At 34.4% G+C, this 7,151-nt stretch overlaps 1 non-coding gene across 1 annotated transcript; it reads left to right on the plus strand.

The window, feature by feature from the left end:
• The first annotated feature begins 1,286 nt into the window (after positions 1 to 1,286).
• Positions 1,287 to 1,418, plus strand: LOC124889962. Its single transcript, XR_007048874.1, has one exon. It is a non-coding gene; the product is annotated as a small nucleolar RNA Z247 (small nucleolar RNA).
• The last annotated feature ends 5,733 nt before the right edge of the window (positions 1,419 to 7,151 follow it).

Genomic DNA, 7,151 nt, shown 5'->3' on the forward strand with positions numbered 1-7,151 from the left:
TCGTATTTGTGGACTATTTTTGAATGATTTGGAGAGTCAAGATTTCATTGGTATTCTTTGAGGTTTCGGAACGTCTCTTATTCTCTTATTAAGTCAATCGAAAGCTCTTGAGGCCCAATTCTATCTTTTCTCCTTCTAATTTTTATGCGATTAATTTGTTGAATTGGCTATGTTTGAGATTGGATGATTTGGTGGATGTTTGATGTCATTTATGTGAAATTCGTATGATCACTATGCTTTAATTGTCATTATATCTATGTTGTTGATATTGAATTCCGAGTTGAATAATTGAATTGATAGTTAAAGCATGAAAAGGGAATTTGGGGTGAAATTACGAGATTGATAAAAAGGGAGAATTTGTCAATGTTAGTTTGTTGTAGTTTTGCTTAATTCGCAATCAATTTTAAGTTTGTGAATTCGATAGTATCATGATAGGTAGATTTGGATAGGCAAATGTTTAGGTTCGGGTAGGCAAATTTAGGAATAGGTGATTTCATTGAATGTTTGAATATGGAGTATTTGGTTGAATGTTGGAATGTGCGTGCGAATGTTTCTTCCTAGTTTATCACATCGGATTTGGGTGTATTCATTTGGCCGGGGAATGCCCCAAGGTTTCATGTAATTTATTCCCCAGGGAATGTCCCGTAGTATTATGTTGGTGGAAGACATTCGTGATGAAGGCCCGAGGCATCGGGTAGAGCATTGGAGCGTAGTTTAGGATTAGTGTAGGTTAGCGTAGGTTTATAGTTTCACATTTTTATTTTGGACTGTATAATTAGACTGGACACTAAATTTTGAATTGTTTTGTTTTATTTTGCTTGATTGATTGTTTTGCGTGCTTTGTGTGGTTTATACATTCGTAGTGTCAAATTAGCCAATATGCTCCACCAAGCGAACGTGGTCAAACCACGGGACAGAGGGATGCCTAACACCTTCCCCTCGGTTAACAGAATTCCTTAGTCGGAATCTCTGTTCGCGGATCAGTTTCTAGAGTCAAACTATTTTGAAAAGGATTCCCAAAGGTGACTTGGCACACCCAACTTATGTCAAGTGGCGACTCTGAGTTAAAAAAGGTAAATAATTCTTTTCGAAACATATTTTCAATCTTTTATCACTTTAAAAATAAAAACCCTTCCAGACTTAAAATAATTTTTTTTTGGAGTTAAAAAAGGGGTGTGACACAACTAAGGTTGCAATTATAAACCACAAAGAAAGGAAACTCATCCATGGTAGAATATCTTCGAAAAATGAAGACTTTTATCGATAATCTCGCAGTTGCAGCACACCCGGTCACTGATGATGATCTTGTCTTATATATTCTTGGAGGACTTGGACAAGAATATGATGCTGTGGTTGTCTCGGTCACTACTAGGGCCGAGTTAATTTCATTAGCCGATCTTCATGGCTTACTTTTAATTCAAGAGTATCGTTTGGAGCAAATGACATGTACAGAACAAGGATTAAGCCAAGCCAACTTGTCTACTAGACAATCCAATAATACTAAGAATGATAACTCCTTTAAGCAACCTACTAATGTCAATAACAATCAGGCTTATGGTGGCAGATCTGGACGAGGACAAGGACGAGGTCGAGGTCGCAACGCCAACTCATCCAACCAAAATAAATGTTTAGTTTGCCATAAATTTGGTCACTCCTCCTTGGTTTTCTACCATCGTTTTGACCATGCCTATCATGCTCCTTCTAAATCGCACATGGCTACTCTGATTGCACAACTTTCTATGGTTGGAGACTCAAATTGGTATCTGGACTTCGGGGCTACTCATCATTTAACTAACAATATGCAGAATATGGTGGTACGAGGATAGTGTATGGGAAATGATCAAATTCATATTGGTAATGGCACAGGTTTGACAATTTCTCACTTTGGTAATGCTATCTTACCTACAGTTAGTCGACCTTTACATTTATCTAATGTATTATTGGTGCCTAAAATTACCAAGAATTTTCTTAGTGTAGCAAAGTTCACTTCTGATAATGATGTTATATTTGAGTTTCACCCTCATTTTTGTCTTGTGAAGGATCGGGCAACGGGGAAAGTACTACTACGTGGGACTCTTGAGCATGGCCTTTATCATCTCCTTGCAACCCAGTTACTCGGCCAGTCTTCTTCCTCAAATAAATCACAGGTTTTCCATGTCTCCATGTCATCTTTTGATCTATGGCATAGTCATTTAGGTCACTCATCTCTACAAGCAGTCAATAGTATTATTAGGAGTCATTCTTTACCAGTCAAATCGAGTCCTCAGTCTAGTGTTTGTTCTTCTTGCCAATATGGCAAGAGTCACAAATTGTCATTTTCTAATTCTAGTTCTAGTGCTAGTTTTCCCCTTGATTTGATCCACAGTGATGTATGGGGTCCTGCTCCACAATTGGCTAGTAATAAATACCGTTATTATGTTTCTTTTATTGATGACTTTAGCAAATTTACATGGCTATTTCCTATGAGTTCGAAAAATGAAGTTTATACAATATTTTTACAGTTTAAAACTAGAGTCGAGAAGTTCTTTGAGCGCCATATAAAAGTGGTACAATCTGATTGGGGTGGTTAATATAGGAAATTATCCAACTTTTTTGCTCTAGAGGGGATCGTTCATCACTTATCTTGTCCCCATACCCATGAACAAAATGGTACTGCCAAAAGAAAATATTGTCATATTGTTGAAATGGGTTTAACACTTCTCGCACATGCGTCCCTTTCTCGCACCTTTCGGGATCATGCTTTTGCTACTGCCGTTTACACTATAAATTGTATCCCAACACCCTCGCTCAATAATGTTTCACCTTATGAGAAGTTGTTCAAACAAATTCCTGATTAACATTTTCTGAAAACTTTTGGCTGTGCGTGTCTCCCATTTCATCGTCCCTATAATTTTCACAAACTAGCCTTTCGATCCTTAAAGTGTATTTTCTTGGGGTATAGTGGAAATCATAAAGGATATCAGTGTTTACATGTCCTTAGTGGCCGAATATATATCTCTTGGCATGTCGTTTTTGGTGAGTTACAATTTGCTTTTGTTAGTTTATCTTCAACTTCAAATAGAGCACCGACTTCCGACTCTACTGTCATGACCTCATTACCTATCATTTCTCCTTGTAATTTCACTTCGCCTATCACTTTTGCCACTAATAGTTCCATAGCAAATGTTGTCTCACCAATTCCATCGTTAAACTCGTCAAAACCTTCCTCACCAAGTCCATCGTCAAGCTCACCGGTGTGTTTTTTGGTCCCATCCAATTTGTCTCCATCTTCCATCCCTACTATTAACCTTATTGTTGATCTTTCAATACCTATTGATACACCTACCGTTGCTCCTAATTCCCAGCCACCGGCTGCTCGGACCACATCCTTTGTACCTCATCCTACGGTCACCAGGAGTAAAAACAAATCATAAATTCCCCAAGCTCACATTGCCACAAAATATCCTTTTCCTTAATCTACCCTTCCACCTGAACCTACCTGTTTTACCCAAGCCAACAAGGATCTAAAATGACGAAAGGCTACGCAAGCAATGCCCTCTTCCAAAATGGTACTTACTTCCTTATTCCCTCCTTCAAGGCAAAGAATGTTGTAGGATGCAAATGGATTTTTAAGTTAAAACTCAATCCTAGTGGCTTCATTGAGCGTTACAAGGCTCGTTTAGTGGCAAAGGGATTTAGCCAAGAGGCTGGAGTGGACTATCATGAAGCATTCAGTCCCGTGGTAAAGCCTACAATAATTCGAGTGGTTTTATCTTTAGCTCTGTCCAAAGGGTGGTCTTTACGGCATCTCGACGTCAAAAATGCATTTCTTCACGGGAAATTACATGAAGAGGTATACATGTCTCAACCTCCTGGATTTACTGATCTAAGATATCCCAACCATGTGTGCAAGCTTCACAAAGCCCTTTATGGCCTTAAACAAGCACCTCGGGCATGGTTTGAGAAGCTTATCTCGAAATTGCTTGAACTCAATTTTGTACCTTTTAAATCTGATACGTCTCTGTTTATACGTAATTTTGACGGCCATATTACTATTATATTGGTGTATGTAGATAATCTTATTGTTACAGGAAGCTCTAATGAGTTCATTGCAAGCCTTGTTCTTCAATTGTCTAATGCTTTTGTTGTAAAAGATCTTGGTAAGCTATACTACTTTCTTGGTGTTAAGGTCCATTATCAGCCCACTGGATTGTCCCTTACTCAATCACAATACATACGAGAACTCATTGCTCGTGCCAATATGGATAGTGTAAAGCCAATTGGTACACCTATGGCCACAGGACTTCAATTGTCTCAACATAGGAGTTCACCATTTTCGGATCCATCATTGTATCGCAGCTTGATAGGAGCTCTTCAATAAATAACCATCAGGCGTCCAGATGTGTCATTCACTGTCAACAAATTATGTCAATTCATGCATAATCCTATGGAGTCTCATTTCACTGCTATGAAACATTTATTGCGCTATTTAAAGGCAACTATAAACCTCGGCTTACATTTGTGTTTCGCTAGCTCCTTACCACTTCAAGCCTTCATAGATGCAGACTAGGTTGGTTTTCCAGATGATCGGCGGTCTACCAATGGTTATTATCAATTTCTTGGACCCAATTTAGTGTTATGGAGCTCAAAGAAGCAGTGAGTGGTTGCACGATCTAGTACCGAAGCTGAATATAGGGCCTTAGCTGCGGCTACTGCCGAAGTTACCTGGTTGCAACATCTTCTTCAAGAGCTGCGTGTCTCTCTTCCCCAAGCTCCCATACTATGATGTGATAATCTGTCTGCTACCTACCTCACTGCCAATCCTATCTTTCATGCGCGAACCAAACATATTGAGTTAGATTTTCATTTTGTTCGAGAGAAAGTGGTCTCAAAGGGCTTGAACGTTTGCTACATCAATTCCTTGGATCAGTTAGCAGACATCTTCACCAAGAGCCTTTCTTACAGTCGGTTTCATCTCCTGCGTTCCAAGCTTGCATTTGCCCAACCACTGCTCAGCTTGCGGGGGCATGTTAGGACACCATAATAGTCAAATATTATGTATTTATATTTGATTAGAATTGTATAGTTTATCTCTTAGAGAGTTTGTGTTCAACTATACCATATATAGCATCTTGTATATATTAAGGCAAAAGCCCTCTCTGAACATATTTGAGTGAAAACCTTTCATATAAATAGGCAGGACAAATGAATTGTGCACTTAATTATGAGTGATTAATTATATTTAAAAAAAAAACTATTTAGGCATACTATATAAATGAGTATTGATACTATTTGGGTGAAACAATGATATAATTAGACTTTATTGCATATAGTAGATAACTCTTTTAGATTATATTTAATTAGTCTTTAGACACATACATTGTACGTCTGTTTTACGTAGTAAATTTTTATAGATTCATAAAAACGATTAAAATTCTATAAAAATATGTGTGCAATGAGAAATGCAATGCAACAACTATAAATAAATCTTTATAAGTATGATAAAAAGCACCAAATAAGGGGTGCATTTGAATGTTTAAAATTAATTCATAATTTTAACCAACAAATGTAAATTATGAACTTTATTTAGTTATTAGCAAACCTTCAATAAAGTAATAAATGACTAATTTGAGCCCAAATGAAAATATAGATTTACTGCAATTAAAAATTTATAAGAACTTAAATTAAAGAAGTTTAATGAGAAAAAAACAAAAGAAAATAACATAAAAGGAACCAAAAAGATAAAGGGGTCGAGCAATTAAGAGACTTAGCACACATTGAACTTGTATCAAAAAATTGAAAGAGTAAACAAACATTTTCATGATAAATAACAATTGTTTCATTATAATTGATATTTATATTCATTATATTTTAAAACTTTATGGCTTTAAATATAAAAGAAATAAGTGTACCAGAAAATATAACCACTTTTGTAGAAGCCTAAAGGCACATATGACCATTTGAATAGATTAATATTTATAATTTTTCATCCAAATTTATATTAGTTTCAGTAAATACTTTATTTAGTATGTACTCTACTATGATATGATTACTATCTATATTTAATTAGTATTTTATAATATTTTAATTTAATGTAGGAGTAACATAAAAATTCAACTTTACACTTTGAAACTTACATCATCAATTGACAATAAAAGTAAAGAAAACACCTTTCTAAATTCAACAATTGAGAAAGAGAAGTAACAAATATAATAGAAAAAAATGTAAATAAATGAAAAAAATAAAGAAATCCTAGCTTTGAAAAGTGTCATCTCACCTTCCACTTTCTCTAATGTGGACAAAAATTTACTGATTATTAAAAAATTATTCTTTTTCATCTTTTTTCACTATTTTTCTTCTTTTCATTATTCACTCTAATTCTCTTGATTTTTTATTTTTATTTTTAATTAAAAACTCAATTTTTACATTTAAAATTTCTAATCGAACATTTTTTTCTTAAAGATTAAAAAACAAATCTGCCATGCTGTGAGACTTTTGTCAGGTTATTTTGGCAATATATTCTTTATACAAATGAATTCTTTTGGCCAAATATATATATATATATATATATATATATATATATATATATATATTTATAAAAATATATATATATATTTTTTATATACTTTTTGTATTAATTGACATATTTTCAAGTTAGGTTGTGAGATGTTAGATTTTTTTTTAATTGTTGATACTTGAAGAAAAAGAAATACTAAATTGGGATGCTTAATTATAAAAATCGAGTGGTATATAGTTCGAATTAGAGAGAATCGAACAGAAAAAAGAGCCAAAATTTAAAGAAAAGAGCCAAAAATAATGAATCATTGGCCAAAAAAGCTTCGAGCCAATAAGTTCTATGTTATCAACAAAGCAATAAGTTAAAAATATTTTTCGTTGCCCACATAGTGTTAAACTTTGTATCAAAGTCTTGTTCTTGAAGGATGCATTAATTGCATTTGATGAAATAGCTAATTGAAACTACTAAATTAAGCAATAAAAATGTATGTATCTATCTATATATCTATCTATCTATCTATGTACACACACATATATATAGAGAGAGAGATCATTCAAACTTTTATACTTCGCCATACTAATTAAGTTGATAATCTCTCTTGGTGAATCTTCCAAGACATAATCTCTCTCAATGAATCTTTCAAGACCATTGAACT

Source organism: Capsicum annuum, chromosome 12 (assembly GCF_002878395.1).
Source record: "Capsicum annuum cultivar UCD-10X-F1 chromosome 12, UCD10Xv1.1, whole genome shotgun sequence".
NCBI lineage: Eukaryota > Viridiplantae > Streptophyta > Magnoliopsida > Solanales > Solanaceae > Capsicum > Capsicum annuum.